The sequence below is a fragment of the Rhipicephalus sanguineus genome, chromosome 3 (genome assembly GCF_013339695.2).
Source record: "Rhipicephalus sanguineus isolate Rsan-2018 chromosome 3, BIME_Rsan_1.4, whole genome shotgun sequence".
NCBI lineage: Eukaryota > Metazoa > Arthropoda > Arachnida > Ixodida > Ixodidae > Rhipicephalus > Rhipicephalus sanguineus.
In genome coordinates this window covers 59,217,770-59,237,669 of record NC_051178.1, presented here as the reverse complement: position 1 = coordinate 59,237,669, position 19,900 = coordinate 59,217,770, and the positions used below count along the sequence as shown (strand labels likewise).

The following is a 19,900-nucleotide window of genomic DNA, read 5'->3' as shown; positions in this document are numbered from 1 at the left end:
AAAGGATTCGTTAAATGTTTACCTTATGCTCATTTGGCTGCAACCTTTGTGACACAGTTAGTGTACCCAAGATTTCGTCGACGTTCACAGTCGATAGAAAGAGAAAGGCAGATTACGCAGACTTCGGAACTACCTTCAGTGAAAGCTTACGAATCATTAACACAGTACATCAAGAATAAGCATGCATGACAAAAATGCGGTAAGGAATGACATGTCATGTTACGAACTCCATGAGATGTCATGAACGGCATTACATGCATGTCATCACATGAATGACAAAGAGCAAGATGTCATTAGTCACTTCATTGGTTGTTGCATTATTCAGTATGCATGACATAACACTAATGACATTTCATGACAGGTTCTGTGTTTACTGGTGTAAAACCAAGTTGGCAAACTTTCAGCTTGTGTTGTGAAATGGCACCCAGTGTTGTTGAACTGCTGACTACCCATGATGTGTGCTTAGTGTAGTGCTGGCTACTGGGAGCCAACTGTTGGCTCGTGCTGACGGTGTCCACTAATATTGTTTAGTGGTGGCTCAATACTGGCACCGAGATAGCAGTGGGTAATGTTGGCGAACTTTCAACAAGTAGTGGCTAGTGTTCGTTGGCTATTGATGACTACCACTGACCAACACTGGTTAAGTGATTACTTGGGTTGACTAATGCTAGTTTGTTGGTGTTGGCTAGTCATGACTAAGTGATGTCTAATGTTGGCTCACTGTCGGCAAGTGAATGCTAATATGACTAGAGGTAGCTAGAGGAGCAGCCTGATGTTCACTAACTGTCGCTTAGTGTTGCCCATAGTGCGTGCTAGAGTTGGCTAGAACTGGTTAACATTACTTAACTGCTAGTAAGCGCTGATTAGTCCTAGTAAACATTGATTCACTGTCGGCTAGTGTCAGTCAATGTAGGCTAGTGCTTGCAAATGTTGCCAAGCACTTGGTAGCATTTGTTACGCGCTGGAAACCTAATGTTATCCGCTTTTATAGCAATGTAATAAACACTACATGTGTACTACAGAAAGTTATAGTCCAGCGTATCCCGAATCCCCAGATATGTGCCTACGAACAATGTTTGTAATACGCAGGCAGTTCTGCTTTATGAAAACTGACGCCTGTGATTCAACACGAGGGCCGACGTCACGTCGGACTATCAGCCACGCTTTAGGTGTCGCAGCATGGTAGATGCACCTGGTTAGCCCATGTCATGCATATAAGCACGCGGTTTGCACAATCACGTCGATCCACCTCGTAACACTTAGCTCAAAGCCAAACCATACGGCATGGGGCAGCTCTTCCCTGACTGCTTCGCATAACATTCACTGCCACAATGCGTGGCATCTGCCGGAATTATTTCCTATTCGCCTGTGCGCAAACACGCACACACACACACACACACACACACAAACACACACACACACACACACACACACACACACACACACACACACACACATACACTAACCCCCCAACAACGCACAGACACGAACACGCGCGCGCGCACACAGCTCTTCCAGTGCAGACCTAAATGATGACCCTCGATCAATGCTTAGAGGATCGTGTAAGACGTCTCAATTTCAATGTTTCTTTTATTCACTTGAAGAATGGCTAGCAGACTCTTCAGAACTATGTGCCTGAACACTTTTCTTGTTTTTTTTTCTTTTTCTTTTTTTTGGTTGTGAACCGCAGCAGAAGCAGCTTGTAGAGCAGGCAGTGTACCGTGTTTACGCGTCGCTAACGCGACACGCCATAGCTTAGACAGGCGTGCCAGTATTGAATGCGACGTTTTTAAACGTAACGGCGATTCATTAGAGAGCACAACTTCATATTCGCATAAGGTGTTAAATAAATAAGACCAACCCATTTACAGTAATCACCGGCTACGGTTATTGCAGCGGAGTACGAAGGAAAATGCATGCGACACTTTTCCGAACGAAAGATAGCGTGCTGCATGATAATACTAGATGTCTGTACAAATGAAAACGAACTAAAACATGAAAGCGTTATTTTTACCATAAAAAAACGCGCGAATAAATTTGTTATTTCCGTTTCCAGGGTGGCTAAAGCTTCATTCCCACCTCATATGAAAAACGAAACGAACGTAATTCCCACCTCATATGAAAAACGAACGTAAAGAACGCCAGATGGTCAAAATTTCCGAAGCCCTCCACTACGGCGTGCCTAAACATCGTATCATGGTTTTGACACGTAAACCCCTAGATATTATTATCATTTAATAGAGCGAGGCAGCGTTAGAACCCAGAATGCCGTTCATCGCGGACGCCTTCAAAATGATTATGACAACGTAGGACACGCGATTAAATCAGGGCATAGAGGAACATTTCTTGCTACAGCTTGCTTCCCTTACGTGGGAATGCTGACATTTTTATCGGGAATCCAACGCGGGATTTTTTTTTTTTTTCGGAGCAGTGCAATGCCGTTTAATCGCCTCACTGTACCACTCGTGTGTTGCAACCAGGGTGTCGGAACGAAATGTTTTTCATTTCGGTTTTAGTTTCGTTCCACCGCAAAAAGTTCCGTTCCGTTTCTGTTCCGGAACGAAAAAAAAAAAGTTCCGTAACGGTTCGTAACGTTTTTTTATGCAAAAATTTGAAGTTAAGGTAATCATAAAAAACATTGGACTTAGTTACTTGCCCTCCTCTTAAGAAAGTGGGACAGGGGTAAAACACGTTCTTCCCACGTTCATCAGAGGAGCGGAAGTAACTGTACCACAGATTTCTACCAACTAGCACAAACCACTATATCCTTCAAAGTCAGAGTATTTATTTTCTCAAAAGTCAATTACGATTTTTTTAGCGGGCTCAATGCTTTGCGTCAAGGGAGTGAGCACGATCTCTGAAGCAGCACGTCATTGAGTGTGCTCCATGATGTGCGAGAATTCTGTTCTGATACAAAATCGCCAGGCCGGCACGGAACACGCAGCACAGTCACAGCAAAAGCTTGATGAGTGACCTTGCTAGAGCCCGTTGCATAGGCCGGCAAAAAAACTGGAGCTCACTCAGACTCACTCAAGAAATATATTTTGCTCCGAGTGCTCACTCGGACTCAGACTCACCAAAACTTTCCTCAAGCGGACTCACTCGGACTCAGACTCATTAACTTTTTTCTAAGCCGGACTCACTCAGACTCAAACTCACCAACATATTACTCAGGCGGACTCACTCAGACTCACGGCTTCACCTGAGTCTGAGTGAGCCTAAGGGAGTCGGACTCATGAGTCCGCTGGCATAAAATTAGCTTTTCCGATCGTGGTGTCAATCCTCTTAAACGCAATTATCTTACATAATCAGTGCTCTACGATATGCCATTACAAATACGAGTTGTCATCATAAATTATATATCGTAATTATCACATATTGGTCAAGTAAGGACATTTTTATGAAATACGCGACTCACACGAGATATTTTTATCAAGAACTTCCCATGAGAGTTGGCAGGGGGATGTCATGGCACCCCTTCCCCTAACTCACACCTCTGATCAATGAATATTGAGGTAGGGCATGAGTGCAACTATGGCGCCAAAATCGGCTGTTGCGATCTCATAGCAGCTTTCGCTGTAACAAACTTCAGCGCCGACAACGCCCTCTCCACGCTGGCCTGCGTGACAGGTGCGCAAAAGTCCACTTGCGTTAATATAAACATCTCTGGTTGCCACTGTTCTCGTTTTTTGCCCAATTTGAACATTGCTTTGGAATTCTTGCCTGAGGTACGCGCGAATACTGTACCCTGAGATATGCATAATTGTTCACGTTGCATGACCTCAGTTGTTCCGGATTGCCAAGTTTTCTCTTGAACCGAAAAACGATTGAAAAAATTTCGGTTTCACTCCGGAACGAAATAATAGATAACGTTTCGGTTGTTTGCGTTCCGGTCAAAAATATCGTTTTCTTTTCGTTTTTCGTTTTGGTTTTCGTTCCGTTCCGACACCCTGGTTTTACAATGTGTGCCCCCAACAAATCTGGTCCTTTATTTTCTTCCAAGTGTAAGTGCATCACACTTGTATTACGGCGCAGCGTTTTCTTTTGTGTACTACAATAAACGTTGCACTAAAAATTGAAGTTAATCAACCGGACGCGCGCAATGCGTCACAAAATTTGTGCCCGTTTACCAAGTCTCCAACGCAAGGGTTGTTGTTCGCTGAGAAGCAAAAGTGCACAATTACTAAGACCTATAGAGCTGTCCTGAGCAGTCTTAGTAACGAACAATCGAATGAATGAATGAATGAATGAATGAATGAATGAATGAATGAATGAATGAATGAATGAATGAATGAATGAATGAATGAATGAACTTTTCTGGCTGCCTATATAAAACAAAATAAAACGGCTTCCGAAGAAAATCTGCTGCAGCTTTCCCTCAAAGCCAGAGTTTGGAACATGCTGGATGAGGACGTTGCAAATGTAAGCAGAACAAAAGCAAGCACTTGCTTTCATCTCTCACCGTAGGTTACCACAAACTTTTTTTTTTCCTTTGGTTATCTTCACTCTCTTTCTATAGGCCACGCATCGCAGGGAAGCCAAACCAACTCTATGCAATGCTTGTCAGCACGTGGCATACCGCTTTAGGGCTCCTAAAGCAAAACGCAAGAACAAAATTGTCCGCGTATCTGCGTGCTGCGCTGCAAATGTCGTCTAAAGACGATAGAAGAGGCGCTGAGTGAGATATGGACGCCATCTGGCAATACGTCGGGAAACGTGAATGCTGTGTTGCGGGCTGGTAGTCCCGGCGCAGCAGCAGGCGAAGACCGGCGGTGGCCTACGCGACCGGCGGGGACGCAAGCCAGCCCGAACACGCGGTTTGGCGCGAAGCGCTGAAGCAGAAGACACGTCCACACTGAACGAGTACTCTCCACACACTCTTTTATTTAGACGTCGCCTGGGTAAAACAGGAATGCCAGACCAGCGCCCCATGGCATTCGTATAGTGCAATACAGAACCGAAACCGAAACACAACAATGAGCTCGTGCAGAGGGCATGGAGGAAGGCAAGTTTCAGCGCAGTCGCATTTCCAGCGCAGCTTAAGAAACTAGGGTCTTTAGAATTACGTATGTATGCATTTGCTATTAAAGGAACACACCACCTAATACTTACCTAGAGATGTTGCGCCTCAGATATGCGTATTGTTTGCTTTTTGATCGATAATGTACAGAAGTATGAACCTAGTCAGCCGTTCAAGATGGCTGGCCCTTGGGCAAGTGGTTCAACTTTGGCCGAGTGGCTGAATCGAGTGACGTGCCGACAAACAGAAAGACAGAAAGACAGACCAAAATTTCTCCTATTAAGTATCCCAAGAAAGACTATCGTCTTTAATAAACTGAACCGCTGTGAACGAGTACAGCGGACGCTGCCGTGTACACGTGTTAATAATTAAATGCATGAAAGGCACTTCTTTTCGTTTTCGCACATTACGCACGCGCAATTAGGCACTGAATATTTAAGAGACTTTCTTATTTTTTTCACGAGTCCTGAGTAGTTTAAATAATCAAAACGCAAGCATGAAGAATGAACGGTAGATGACACTGTCGCGATGCCGACAAAGATTTATTAGAGCTTTCAGCAGATTAATTTTCAAATTGCCTCCCATTAAAAGCCGATTCGTCATGTATCTCCTCAGACACAGAGCACTAACCTTTGTGCTGTAGAGCTCGACGAGATGCACATTATTCGCGCAAGAAATGTAACTGCATGTCTGAGATTACTTAATAAACATTAAATTTTAAAAAAAATTCACCATCTCCCACTAAAGGGAATCATGTGGGGATGTGAAGGAGCGCATGGGTCGACTTAAAGTTCCGTTCATCACGGGCACCTTGCCCGATGTTAACGCGTCCTTGCATGTGGAGCACACCATGAATTCACTGTAGTTGCTGTTGCTGTTACTCGTCCCGAACTCTTGTTGGAGCATGCCACGCGGTTTCATCGCGCGTCTGCAGAATCTCGTTCTCCGACGCCATCACGTGATTGCTGAGAGAGTGTAAGGGGGAGAGGCCACAGCGTCTTACCCAGCCCCTTACACAGGGCCGAACGCGCTAGCGCGTGCCAGCACACGTGGTTTTGTCTGCGTTACGCCAAGCTAGGACAGCATACGGCAGCCCGGGCCCATAAAGTGCTCTGCACGTATCATCATCAAGGCGGTCGAAGAACAATACGAAGAAGACTTCTCTTTGGCACGAGTGGGCGCTCTGCACGTATCTTCATCAAGGCGGTCGAAGAACAAGACGAAGAAGACTTCTCCGTGGCGCGAGCGCGCGCTCGATATGTTACAGATCGCTACGGTAGGTTTTAGAAAGCGGACGGTCGCCAATGGAACTACGGACAAAGCCCAGCGCAAAAGCTGCTTCGCACCTAAAAAATGGGAGGCGAGCCTAATCATTCACTTGGGTGTCTCGTGGTGACGTTCGTGTGCTCGGGTGTGTTCCTTGGGTCTGTGCTTTGTCGCGCTGCTTAGGCGGATCTCAGAGGCCACGTTGAAAAAGGCGCGTGGTTGAGACTTGCTCCGCCAGGTGCTGCAACGATCTCAGCTGAGAAAGTCGACTGAGAAAGTCAAGGTAATTTAATGCACATCTCACACTGCGGCTCGTTATGTATGGTACAACTTGATGCGTTACCAAGTGTGCAGAAGGATTTCTCCTTCAAGTGTTCCCGATAGTGTGACATGCCGAAGAAGTCATAAGTATGTGCGAACATAAATTCTCGCTCACAGCTGTAGCATGGGCTGGGTGCAAGGTACAGAACTCAATTTAAAGGTGCGTAAAAAGTAACGGAACAAAAAGAAGCCTCGCAAAAGAAGCTTGCGCTAAAAGCTTTGTGGAAGTAGTTGGAAAACAAGTTTACTGATGCAATATAACGAGTTGCTCGAAGATTTTTTTTACTATTATCCATCACCTGACTTTTGTTTTCGCTCTGGCTTGGCGATGCGCTTACGGTAGAGAGACGCTACGAAGGACATACTGTAAAAAACACAGGACACAGTTCAACAGAAGGAGCGCGAACTTCAACTGGTTTTATCATTCATGCGTGGTCGATAAATAAAAATTAAAAAGAAACACGTGGAAAAGATAGTGCACTTGACCCCACCTATGTTACGCTGATCACGAAATCGATTTCAGCAGGTGATAATGTTACTGACGGCTCACTGACGCATGTTTCGGTGCCCAGAGATGCCATGAGAACTTCGTAAACTATTCTCTCCCTGTCGTCTTTTATTAGCCTCATAATCGTTTTTTCGAACTGAGCTACGCTAGTGCATTTCTTACAGTAGGTAGCTAAATTCCCGGGGTGGGTAATCTGCTGACAATTATACCGGTGCTATCTGAGCCTATAGTGTTAACTCATCTTGAGGTCTGCGCGATATATTTTCTTCCGCATGTTAATGGCAAGCTGTATACAACTGCTACATCACACTGAACGAAGCTTAGTCTGTGGCCTACTTTGCATTTCTCCCCTTCTTGCGTTCCCTGTCTGTTATTACCTTTCTTACAAAACCTTAGCAATTTTTGTGGTGCTGAAAATAAAACTGGCACGTCATGTTTGTTGGCAATCTTCTTTAGTCTATGTGATATGTTGTGGACGTGGGCGTTATAGGGAGAGAATAGTTAACGAAGCTCCTCTCATGGCATATCTGGGCGTCGAAACAAGCGTCAATGAGCCACAAATCATCTCCTGCTGAATAAAGAACCCCAGGTGGTCGAAATTTCCGGAGCCCTCCACTACGGCGTCTCTCATAATCATATCGTGGTTTTGGGACGTTAAACCCCAGATATTATTATTATTACTATATCTCCTGCTGAAATCGATTTCGTTATTTACGTCACATAGGCGGGGTCAAGTGCACTATCTCTTTCCACGTGTTTTATTTTCTAATTTTTATTTATATCGACCGCGCATGAACAGTAAGACCAGTTGAGGTTTGCGCTCGTTCTGTTAAACGGTGTCCCGTGTTCTTTGCAGTCTGTCTTTTGTGTCGTCTTCCTACCGTGAGCGCATCGCCAAGCCAACATGAATCAACTAGCTCCTTTAGTCGCATTACTTTCATAGCTCTCCAAACGTGACATCAGCAGCTATAACTCGACTTCACCATATAAAGCTTTTTGAGGAAAAAAAAGAAAACATTATCCATATGTACACAAGTTAGGATGTAACGTTTCTACTACGCTCACATGAATGCGCTCAACTCCTTCTTTTTTTTTTTTCATTCTCGTTAGTCTGTTAACCTGCTTGGAACAAGGCGACGCTCAGTATCGACCTTTCGTATGTACACAGTGCGAGCGTCCCACAACTGCAGCGATAGCATTACCCGGCGACGAAGGGGCGCGCCGCCACTCGGACAGGCGCCGTGGCAAGTACTTTTTGTCACGCCAACGTATAGCGCGCTGTAGTGCATGGAGCTAGGCCAGAGTCTTAAAAGGCCGCCGTCGAACGCACCATTCCGTCCATTCTTTACTGTCGGTGCTACGTCGCACGCGAAGTACTACGCTCTCGAAGCGACCATTTCCTTCGCACGCCAGACAAGTTAGCGGGTCCACCTAAACCGTGGCGAATGTAACCGCTTGTCTTAACCACGTGCGGCCTGTTACGAAATACCAGGAGAAAAGAAACGTTTCATTGAGCAAGCCTTATCGGTCACGTAGGACAACAACGGAAGCTCGCATGAGTTCCACGATGGACTGTCAGCTGTCTACGATAATGTTTTAATAATATAATAATCACTGGGATTTTATTCGCCAAAACCACGATATGATTATGTGAGACGCAGTAGTGGAGGGCTTCGAAAATATTGACCCCCTGGGTTCTTTTAACGTGCAACTAAATCTAAGCACGCGGGCCTCTGTAGAACTTAGCCTCGATCGAAATGCCACCGCCAACGGACCGATAATGGTTTTACAGCGAAAGCTGTTATGAGATCACTTCACCGGCCGTTTTTGGCGCCGTAGTTATCCGCCGCCGCCGGTGTCCGTAACCAGTATCGCTCGAAATAAAAAAAACGAAATAAGAAAAACATTCCAGGATGGAACGAGGTTCGAACCTGGAACCTCTGCGTGGGAGCCCAGTATTCAACCTCTGAGCCATGCCGGTGCTTGAAACTGCTTTGCAAAAAGGTCCTATACAGGCTTCATGTCGGGAAGGAACCACATTAGCATATGCAATATAGCGTGGTAGAAGAGTAAAATAAGCACCAAGCGTCGCACAACGCGAATTCTGTAACCAGGCGTCACACAATGCGAATTGCGCAACGAGTAGGTTGTTGAATGCTTCCAACCCATGACAAAGGACTCTGCCATAATTCTTCATCGTCATCAGGTACAGCATCAATAAAGTGCGCATAATGCCTTACATGCGTATAGCAGGTACCAACGCTCTCCGTAGAATGACGAAAAATGGCACACTGCCTGCTGACCTACTTCTAAAAAATTACAATGATTTATAGCGTAGTGGGTTCCTCGCAAGTGCACTTGTATGGTTGCCAAGCAAGCAGATAAGCGCATGATCCATTTCCTCGGGGCATCAGTAAAGTTCTTCGCCCCCCCCCCCGTCTCTCTCCCACCTCGACGTATGTTATACAGCATGACGGGAGAGGGAAATAGCGACCGGGCGTCGCCCAATGCAAATTACATAACTGGTGGGCCGTTTAAAGCTTCCAACCTATTACAAAGAGCTGAGCCATAATTCTTCATCGTCATTAGTCGTCGCGTCAACAAAGTTCACATAATGCCTTACAGACGTGTAGCTGGTGCCTCGCTTCTCCGCAGAATGACAAACAATGGCTTAGAGGGTGCTTCCCAACTTCACAAAAATTGTGATTTATGGCGTAGTGGGTACCTTTCTAGTGTACTTGTATTGTAGCCCCAAGAGAGCTTAACGGGCTCTGGAAACGCCGCTCTTGCAGCTTTCGCTGTGGCTGTGCTGCGGTTTTAGCGCAGGCCTGGCGTATTTTGGATGCCCAACAAGTGACAGTAGATTCACACGAATAGGCAGCAGCGCTTCTTGATTATTGGCCTGGTGTGCGACCGATGGCGGCGCTGCGAACGGCGCCTGTATAACGTCAGAGCGGGGATAGGGTGGGTAGAAGGCCACCCTAGCGGGGATTCGCGCGCTTTCGTCTGCTACGTAGGCCCAGCGCCGTGTTGAAACCACCGTTGTGGTAATTATCAACAAAAAAGCAGTTCAATTGGTTATCTTGCGTATGGTGGCTACTGACGCTGTTCGAATAACCGTGGGTCTGCTTTTAACGTTCATTTAGAACTACATCTTTTTGTTCTTTAGAACTGCGGCCGCTTGTCGCCGCGGCGAGTGCTGCGCAATGGTGAAGTACTACTCTGTGCCTCAGTGTACTGTCCGCTCGTGAAAAAGGCGTTAGCTTTCACAACTACCCTAAGGACCCAAAGCTGAAGAAGAAGAGCATCTCAAGCTCAGAATGGGAAAGCGCTCCACGCCTTCATCGACCGTGTGCAGCAAGCAGTTCGCGGACAGTGACTTCTGCTACCCACCGTGCGCGCGACCCTTAGGTAAGCTTCTGACCGTGTTTAAGCGCCCCGCCAATACTTAAGGCGTTTATTGCACGCAAGCTATAAGCGTAGGCGACTTACACCAGGTGTGTTGCCGTCCCCCAACCTGCCGCGAAGGCCCCTAGACAAAGAGCCGACGACGCGGCCTCCGAATCGCCTCGAAGGAAAGCGTGCCTCGTGAGCTCAGCTAAGCGGCGCAGGATTCTGAGACTACGGCTGCATTTGGATGGCGTACATACGTGTCTTATTTTACTTATGAAGGCAAGCGCGCGCCTAGCGGACTGCTTATCATAAATTCATAAGCGAAACCTGTTGCCGCTGTTTAGTGCACATTCTCTAAAAGTTTTCACCTGAGGCAGTGCAGACGCTTTTTTAAAAGCGGTGCTCTTTAAGCTTTTCGTTAGGCTGCGTGGTGTGAAACTGGATCCAGCTTGCCTTTGCCACGTTAATCTCTGTGGCCCTGTGCGTGGTATAATCAGCGATTAACAATTTGTTATATTCTAATACCCATGTGACGGCCCTGTGCGGTATTAATAGGAACTACGACGTAATATCGTTCTCACTGAACCGACATTACGGGACAAGCTGCGATCATGGGCATCGGCAGGGGGGTGTGCAACAAGGCGGCACTTGTGCACTTGTTTGCAGGACGAAAGCAGCGGCGGTGATGCGATCTCCGTTGACGGCCTCGACCGCGCATTTAACAACGTGGCCTGCGTCGTACACTGCCTCACCCTCGATGAGGCACCGCGACCTTTCACAAGCTTTATCTACATACTTGTAGATGCTGGAGAAGGGCACGCTTACTGAAATATTGAAAGCACCACCCAAATTAATAATATCGTAAGACGGAAACAAGATAACGAGCGAGAACACTCGCACATAGTTTCACTTTCTAACCAGCCATGCGGCCGGTGGCATCGGCGCACTCGTCGACCATCCGGGGGATTTCCTGGCCCTGTCGACTGGGCCGCAACTAAAACAAGTTCAAGATTACACTCGAAAACATTCGTTGCAGGCGTTAGTTGACCGTCGCGAGGCTGTTCGTTCTACAAAGTTCCCGCCTGAAGCAGACGATCCGCATACAGGAGCAGCGGCTGCTGCAGCGCGGTTGAGAGCGGAGCCCCCGCTCTGACGTCACACGCGAGAGGGCGCCACTCCAAGATCTCGAGGCCAATAAAGGCTGACCACGAAGGCGATGTGTACCGCATAGTGAGCCAATCGTTTCACAGAGCACAGATATAAGGTAACTTCCGTGCGTTATTTCAAATTAGAAGCACAGCAAGCTACACGCGACGAAAACGTCGCAAAAATAGACATTTTTTTCATTACCGAAGATAAAAAAAGGATAGCCCTCGTTATATTTCGTCGGAAGGTATGCACACAAGATAATGCGCTGTTTGTCGGCATAACCTATGCGACGTTAGACAGCGGCTGCCCGGGGCGCGCCGAAAAATCTTGGAGGCGCGCCCTCCAAGAGACTTTTACATCCTGTCCGATAAAAACTAGAGGTCTACACCTCGTCAGCGTAGGCGCTGTTTTGAGGCTGCTAGACAAAACAGAAAAATTGGGGGACCCTTAAACTTCGCCTTTAAGAGTTGAACGCGATAGCGAAATCCGGCCCCTAGCACGCACTTCAACCACTAAGTTCATGTGTATTGCTACACACACGCGCGCGCGCGATTTATCTATAGTAATGGTACAGGTTTTCGATCTAAAGCACTTCCCTGTGCAAGAGTCGAGACATATTTCTCACAATGCCTCGCAGATGGTAGCACATTATCTAGCGTTTCCTGTTTGCTTGATCAAGCCTCCTCTAGAAAGCAGGCGTTGGCTTGATGTGTTTTCCGCTAGATGGACATAGTTGTCCATTTTTAGAGCTGTTTGAAAGTTCCTCTGTGTTTTTAGCGGTGATGGCTGCACTATCCCGGCCTTTTTCGTCGGGCAAAAAACGTAGTTTGATGGCCTCGCCAATGCGCCTACAAATCGCCGAATCGGCTCATTTTCGTCGTGACACCTGCCGAACAAAATGCGTAAAGGAGACTCCTTCCACTACATGGCATTTATGTAGTGTTTTTTTTTTTTTTTTCGAAGCAGCTGCAAGTAACACCGTGGATTTGTGGTAGGACATCTGCTTGCCACGCAGACGGCTCGGGTTCAATGCTCAATGGGACCACAGATGTTTATTTTATTTGCATCTTTCTCGATTTTTCGCTCACCGAGGATTTTTCGCTCACAAGCGTCGGTAGCAACGCTGACACCGTCGCCGACACCGACACCGGTATTTCTGCGACACGAGCTCTCTAACGCTATCGCGTTAAAAAAAGAAAGAAAGAACCTGTATACGTCTACTATGCTCGGGGACAACTTTCTGTCGCAATGCAGTCAAGGCTACAGTGCCGAACCACGCCGTTTCGATTGTTTCGCCACGCAGCTGTAAGTAGTCCCACACACAAAAAAATAATATGCTGTGTGTAACATGCGTTTTAAAAAATGTACAGTTCTTATTTTTTAGCGTCAAATTAATAATGCCACAGAATTGTTAGACACATTATGGGATACAGCTTTATATTTTAGATGTTCCTGTTTTTTTTTGTTGTTGTTGTTGTTACGGCGTTCTCCAGTGGCGTCGCATAGGTTCCCTTCAGAAAAAAAAAAGAGACATAGCCTCCTCGTCAACGATGCCGTTGTCCTCCGGTAGCTCGCCACTTCAATCGCCGCATAGGATTTTAGATGTGAAGCATCTTATAGCGGAGTTCAATCCGGTGGTGGTGGTGGTGGTGGTGGTGTGCGGCGTGACCACCCTTACTGCGCATGCGCAAACCTTCCCCACTTCCACTCTCCACTCTCTCTCTCCCCTTTCCCTCTCCACATCACCTGTCCCTTCCCTTCCCCTTCCCATCCCCCTCTCCACTACCCCTCTCCCCTGCCATCTCCTCCTCTCCCCTATCCCCTTTTTCTCTCCACATCACTTCTCCCTTCCCCTTCCCCTCTCCACTTCCCCTCTCCCCTTTCCCCTCACCACTCCACCTCTGAAACGCGGGCTCTACATGCCGAAACACTGCTTCGCATCGCCTCATGGTCCCCTTTAGCGGGAGATGGTGTGATTTTCAAGAAACTTGAGAACAAAAAACTGTCTAAACAAACGAAGCAAGTGGTCTGCAACGTGTACGCCCAAGTGAGACTAACGCAACCGGGACCATCCATCGTTTCCGCATTTCGTTCGGATTGCCAGCTTACCGGCGTAAGCTAACGTACTGTGGCACGGCTCCAGGTGGAGGTTCCAAATGGTACTCTGGTTAGAAGCAAATGAAGCGTAGGGAAAGAGTCGCCAACATGCCTGCATGCTGAGTGATCGTGGTTCAACGCACTCAACCAAGGAGAACATGCGAAAAAATTAACTGTAGCAAATGCGTAACTCTCACGCCGAAACTGAATCCAAAACCAGTTCATCGGGAACTACTTTGGCGCAGTAACACAGAGCAGTTAGGTCCGCCCCCCGTAACTTTCGCTCCATTGCAACGATGTCCCCTGTCTTGCAGTAACAAAAAGAAAAAAAAAGGTCATGTTGCTCTTTTAGTGAGTACTTGCTTGTCACGTATATAACTCTAATGATACACGTGTACACTCTTTTAGAGATCATTATAACCTCTTAGGAGAGTCATGCGAGGCGTGACTCCCCAAAAGAGAGCCAACGAGTATCGTTAAAGAGAGTTGTATGTGGTTCAATTCAGGACACAGCAAAAAGCCTGAAAGGTACTTTTTTTCTTCGAATGTTAAAGTTCCTTCCGCTTTATACTACTCTAATTTAACTTGAGCAAGATAGTTTACCGTAAAGAAGCGAAAATAATTCATCTCAAATAAAACTTCGTGAAAGTTGTCCTTTAGTGAACCCACATACTTAGCGAACGTGGTTTTGGGAAGCAATTTACTACTCCCAAAATATTACGATTGCGTCGTAAAGCTCTAACAGTGTTTTTATTGGACCAACGCCATCTAGGAAACGAGACGAGAAATGGTGATGACGACACAGATTGTGTACACCGCCATCTAGAATATCATCCCTGAACTGCAGTTTGTATGTACTTCTATGAGACAGCGCCATCTATTGCATCATACGGGACATCCGTTTACGCCGGACAACGGAGACGTGACAAGGTTAGACTAAGAGGAGCTGCGCCCCTAAAAGATTGATCCGCGGACGTCGCACCTTGCCGCGAAGTTGCGGTCCGGTGATGACAAAGCGCGGAATACATCGAGCGTTGACGAAGTGGACCCTCTTTTGTTTGACGAGCGTACCGGACAGGTTCACCAATAAGTTATGCACTCACCATATAGCAGCGCGTTGCCATGAGCCTGACCAAGTGGGTGACAAAGATTGAGTAAGCAAATGAACCTAAGTTCCGTGTCCTTTTTCTAGAGCGCGTAACAAGCTTGGAACGACAGAAAGTTCCGCTGGACGACAGGGATTCATCATGAAGAAAGGTAAGAAATGAATACACGGACATACGTGCACAGAAGCAGACAGCACAAACGCATGAACAAGATCCCAAGAAATGATCGAACGCAGCCAAATTGTAACAAGATCTGCCGAAATGATCGATTCGTGTCAGAATACGTTGAAGCCTAATTCTGCCATGACGTTCTAGGTGAACTGCAAATATGCATCAAGCCTATGACGTGAGCCCTCAACGAGCCGCGTTGTGTCTGTAGTGTCCAGCGTCTACCTTGTTTGCTTTTTTCAGCGAAAGCGGTTATGAGACCACAACAACAGCCGATTTTGGCGTCGTAGTTGTCCACCGCCGCCGGTGTCCGTAACCACTATCACGCGAAATAAGAAAAAAAAATTCCTAGGATCGGATGGGGTTTGAACCCGGGCTCTCTGCGTGGCAGTCAAGTATTCCACCACAGAACCACGCTGGTGCTTGAAACTCCTCCGCAAAAATATCCTATACAGGCGTCATGTCGCGCAAGGAATCGTGTTAACATATGTAATATAGCGTCGTAGAAGAGTAAAATGTCAACCAGGCGTCACACAATGCGAACTGCGCAACGAGTGGGTTGTTGAATGCTTCCAACCCATTACAAAGGGCTTTGCTACAATTCTTCATCGTCTTCAGCCACAGCACAAACGAAGAGCCTTACAGGTGTGTAGCGGGTGCCACGGTACTCCGCAAAATGTAAAAAAAATGGCATAGTGGGTGCTTCCCTACTTCATGCAAATTACGATGATTTATGGCGTAGTGGGCACCCTGCATGTGTGTTTGTATTAGTTGCCTCGAGAGAGTCTACAACGGGCACCAAAAAAGCCACTCTTCCAGCTTTCGCTGTGACTGTGCTGCGCAGGCCTGGCGATTCTATCTTCCTCTTCTTTCAAAATCCAATTTTCAACAGCGTTCCTCTGATTTACTTTCTCGCATATGATCGTTAATCATTCTTTCTCACTACACGTGCGATGCACTAATTGAAGACCATTTTTGACGTTAACCTTTAGCCAACTACAGTTGTATGCAACACAAACGACTAGCTGCTTTATTCAGAGGCATATGGCACCGTGGTACGTAAAAGAGGCATGATTTACAGGTGATAAAAGATCTAGGCGAATGCACATTTAAACATGGCTACTCTCCCGTAATAGATTACAATGAAAAGTAAGAACAGGGCAGGCATTTTGGCCTGCTTAGTTCTAATATGCAAGAACGCAGCGTTGTTCAACTTCCTATTAAATAATAATATCTGCGGGCCATGTAATCCCGTAACAGGTACTGATGCACGGATAACGGACTACGCCCATATTTAATTAACTTTTATTTCAAGATACACTACCACAAAATTTGGCGTAATTATCCACGGCAAGATTTCCCGATGACAATACGTTACATTGGATGTGGCTCACGGAGCTGAAGAATATATGAAGAATAAAACAGCGCTCAAGACCGGACGAGATGAAGGCACAGACACGGCGCTGAACTAACAACCAAGGTTTATTGCAAAACGACTGCTGTGTCTTCATCTCGTCCCGTCCTAAGCGCTGTTTTATTCCTCATCACCAGTGCACCAACCAGCCCAGTCAATCCCACTGCTTACGGAAGAATCAATAGCACACCAAAAGGCAGTACTGTTCGCAATGGTCTTCAAATTACATAAATAAAACCGCTGGTAATTAAACTAATTCTTTTTTACAAATCTCTGGCATGCTTTCGATGCACTGCGTTTCTTGTTTTTTTTTTTATGACAAAGACAACTAACATGCTCGCAACACAACAAAAGTGCTAGAACGTCTACAGGGAAGGGGACAGAAGCTGATTAATTGAAAACACAAGAGCCTCTCCGTATGGGCCCTTGAATATATAACACGTAGTTCTCCCAAGGTAAGCTGCTAGCCTTCAAGCAGTATTTTTTCTTCAAAAGGTAGTGTCTGCTGACACAGCGGAATGGCGCCTTTAATTAGCGACCAAGCTTCCCGAAACGACCGCAGCACGGCAGGTCCATCGCTGATGCGGCTGAGTGGACGGCCGTCTTATTTCGTCGGTCTGCTGAGACCGCACCTCGGAGAGGTAAATATTGACGCGTAATCAATGGCGCACACTCCGCGTGTACGCTCTCTCGCAGTGTAGTTGGGTGCAGCGGGTGAAAACATGAGGCAGGTGCTTGATGAATGAACAGCCTAACAATTGCGAGGTACTGTGAAAACTCATGCGGACCAGCTGAGCACTGCTTCACACATATCCACGCGATGAAATATGTTTTACGTTTTGTTTATTCCAATTGCGTACACCGAAACTCGGGTGATGCGCTATTTATCCAGGCGTATCAGAAATTTTAATTGCCATTCTAGCGTCACCACCAGACATTGCGAAATGAAATTGCTATAATATAGTTTAGGACAAATATCACTAACGCAACAATAATCCTTAGAAAAAAAAATTGGGGGACCCTTAAGCTTCGCCTTTAAGAGTTGAACGCAATAGCGAAATCCGGCCCCTAGTGCGCACTTCAACCACTAAGTGCATACTTATTAATGTGTATTGTTACACACACACGAACACAGACTCACACACACGCGCGCGCGCGCGAATGGTACAGGTTTTTGATGTCAAGCAAGAGTCGCATGGCCTCCAAGATACACGCCGCGCGCTCGCCATCTCGGAGGCCATGAAGAGTCTCTCAATGCCTCACAGATGGCAGCACATTATCTAGCGTTTGCTGTTTGCTTGATCGACGCCTCCTCTGGAAAGCCGGCGTTGGCTTGATATGTTTTCCGCTAGATGGACATAGTTGTCCATTTTTAGAGCTGTTTGAAAGTTCGCGTGTGTTTTTAGCAGCGATGGCTGCACTATCCCGGCCTTTTTCGACGTAGTTTGATGGCCTCCCAAATGCGCCTGCAAATCGCCGAATGGGCTCGTTTTCGTCGTGACACCTGTCGAACAAAATTCGTTGAGGAGACTCCTTCCACTACATGGCATTTATGTAGTATTTTTTTCCGAAGCAGCTGCAAGAAACATCGTGGCATTGTGGTAGGACACCTGCTTGCCACGCGAACGGCCCGGGTTCGATTCTCAATGGGACCGAAATTTTTATTCTTTATTTTATTTGCTTCTGTCTCGAATTTTCGCACACAACCAACGGTGCCGACACTGACGCCGACGACGGAATTTCTGCGACACGAGCTCTCTAACGCTATCGCGTTAAAATATGTTCGAGTGTTAAGGTCTGGCGTCGTTAAACGTCACCGAACAGCTAAGGCGGAACTTGTGGACGTTGAGATATTGTTCCGTTTTCGAATGTTCAATAACAACTAGCGCGCTTGACCAGGATTCAGCCTTCGCTGTCGAGCAGCCAATTTCTAGCCAGTTGCGTGAACGAAATGCGAACGTTTCAAAACCGAGCAGACTGATCGCGTAGTACTCATGGATAGAAACGGGACAATTTAGGGTTAAGTAATGCACATACTTTCGTTTCCACGTCTTCAGTTCGGGTCGCATCGGCGCTATTTCGACTAGAACGTGAAGACTCGAGCCAGCATTACCGTTACAGACCAGATCTGTCGCGACATGACGCGGTTATCTCGAGCAATAGCGCATACCAGCCGTTATAACTAAAACGTCTGGTATGCACTACTGGCGTTATACTAAAACGTCACGGGTCCGGTGTGCGCCCCCTAGCTACGCCTCTGGCACTACCCACTATCAACATAAGGTAATGTGGCCATCGTTTGCCAAGCGGCCAATTCAAATACAGAACTACGATACAATATCGACGTGTAATATCGACGTGTTCAGTAATGTGCTAGGCAAACGCAGCGCCAAATTGGTGGCTGTTAAATCTGTGGCGCTACAAAAATTAAACTGTTGTGCTTCGTTCATTTCATGTACACAATCCAGAGGAGTGGGACAGCATGAGATTAAAGCGCTCATTTCTGCATGTAACCCTTGCTCATCTTTGTTGTCTATAGTATTTAAGCTTTAGTATGTGCACTTCAGAAATGTCTAAAATATGACCGCACACCGAAGATTACATATATAGACCGTGAGGGATACAGATATGCAACTGTACATATAGCTAGCCCGCCCGGGCGACATACCATATATTAGGACAGTTGAAGCCCACTCTATCGTCCTCTAAGCCACGCAAAAAATCCGGAGCACGCACTCATTAGAGAGCCAGGGTTGGTACAAGAGCACTTCAGAAAAAGACCGTGCCTATAATTTTGCAGAAATTAAAAAAAAAAAAGGTCAGTATACGTATAGTGTAGTTCGGGTCCTAAAATCAATTATCTCAAATTTTGCATTCAAATCCACAACAGCGACGTTTTACATATTTAGTTATGTTATTCAAACAGCATGCTATTTTTCCTGAAAGAAACAACATGGCAAATCATTGGCTCTACAGATACAAATCGTGTGTTATATTCCCAATGGCCGCACAGTTGTCTACCATGTGAGCAACATTAAAGCTTCATTGGCAAACGCCTGCTATTACCGTATTGATTACTGTACTTGATTATATAACAACAGCAGGTCGCAAGCGGTTTCGTACGCGATGTAATCGACGAATCCGTTGCTGTTCTTTCGTGCCTATATATCCTTACAAAAAATGTGTATGTGCGTGTGTGTGTGTGCGCGCGTGCGTGGTGGGTGGAGGCGGCTCTTCTCGTTTTCTGTCATTATCACAGCGTTTAAACGTCACGAACGACGAAGATTCCACCAACAAACAACCAAAGACGTTATTAACGTCCTGAAAAAGAGCAAGTCATAGATTTCCGATTTCGGGTCCTTTATACACGCTAGATCACCCTGGCGCCGTTATTGCAGCCGACTGCTTTCGCGGAAAATTTGCCTCCATAATCGAAGGTTAATGAGCGCTAATTACCG

At 46.4% G+C, this 19,900-nt stretch overlaps 1 protein-coding gene across 1 annotated transcript in view; it reads right to left on the bottom strand.

Annotated features, from left to right (window-relative positions):
• LOC119386663 (coiled-coil domain-containing protein AGAP005037) overlaps window positions 1-19,900 on the bottom strand; it is a 481,393-nt gene that overhangs the window by 95,283 nt on the left and 366,210 nt on the right. The gene's annotated exons all lie outside the window — the stretch shown is intronic.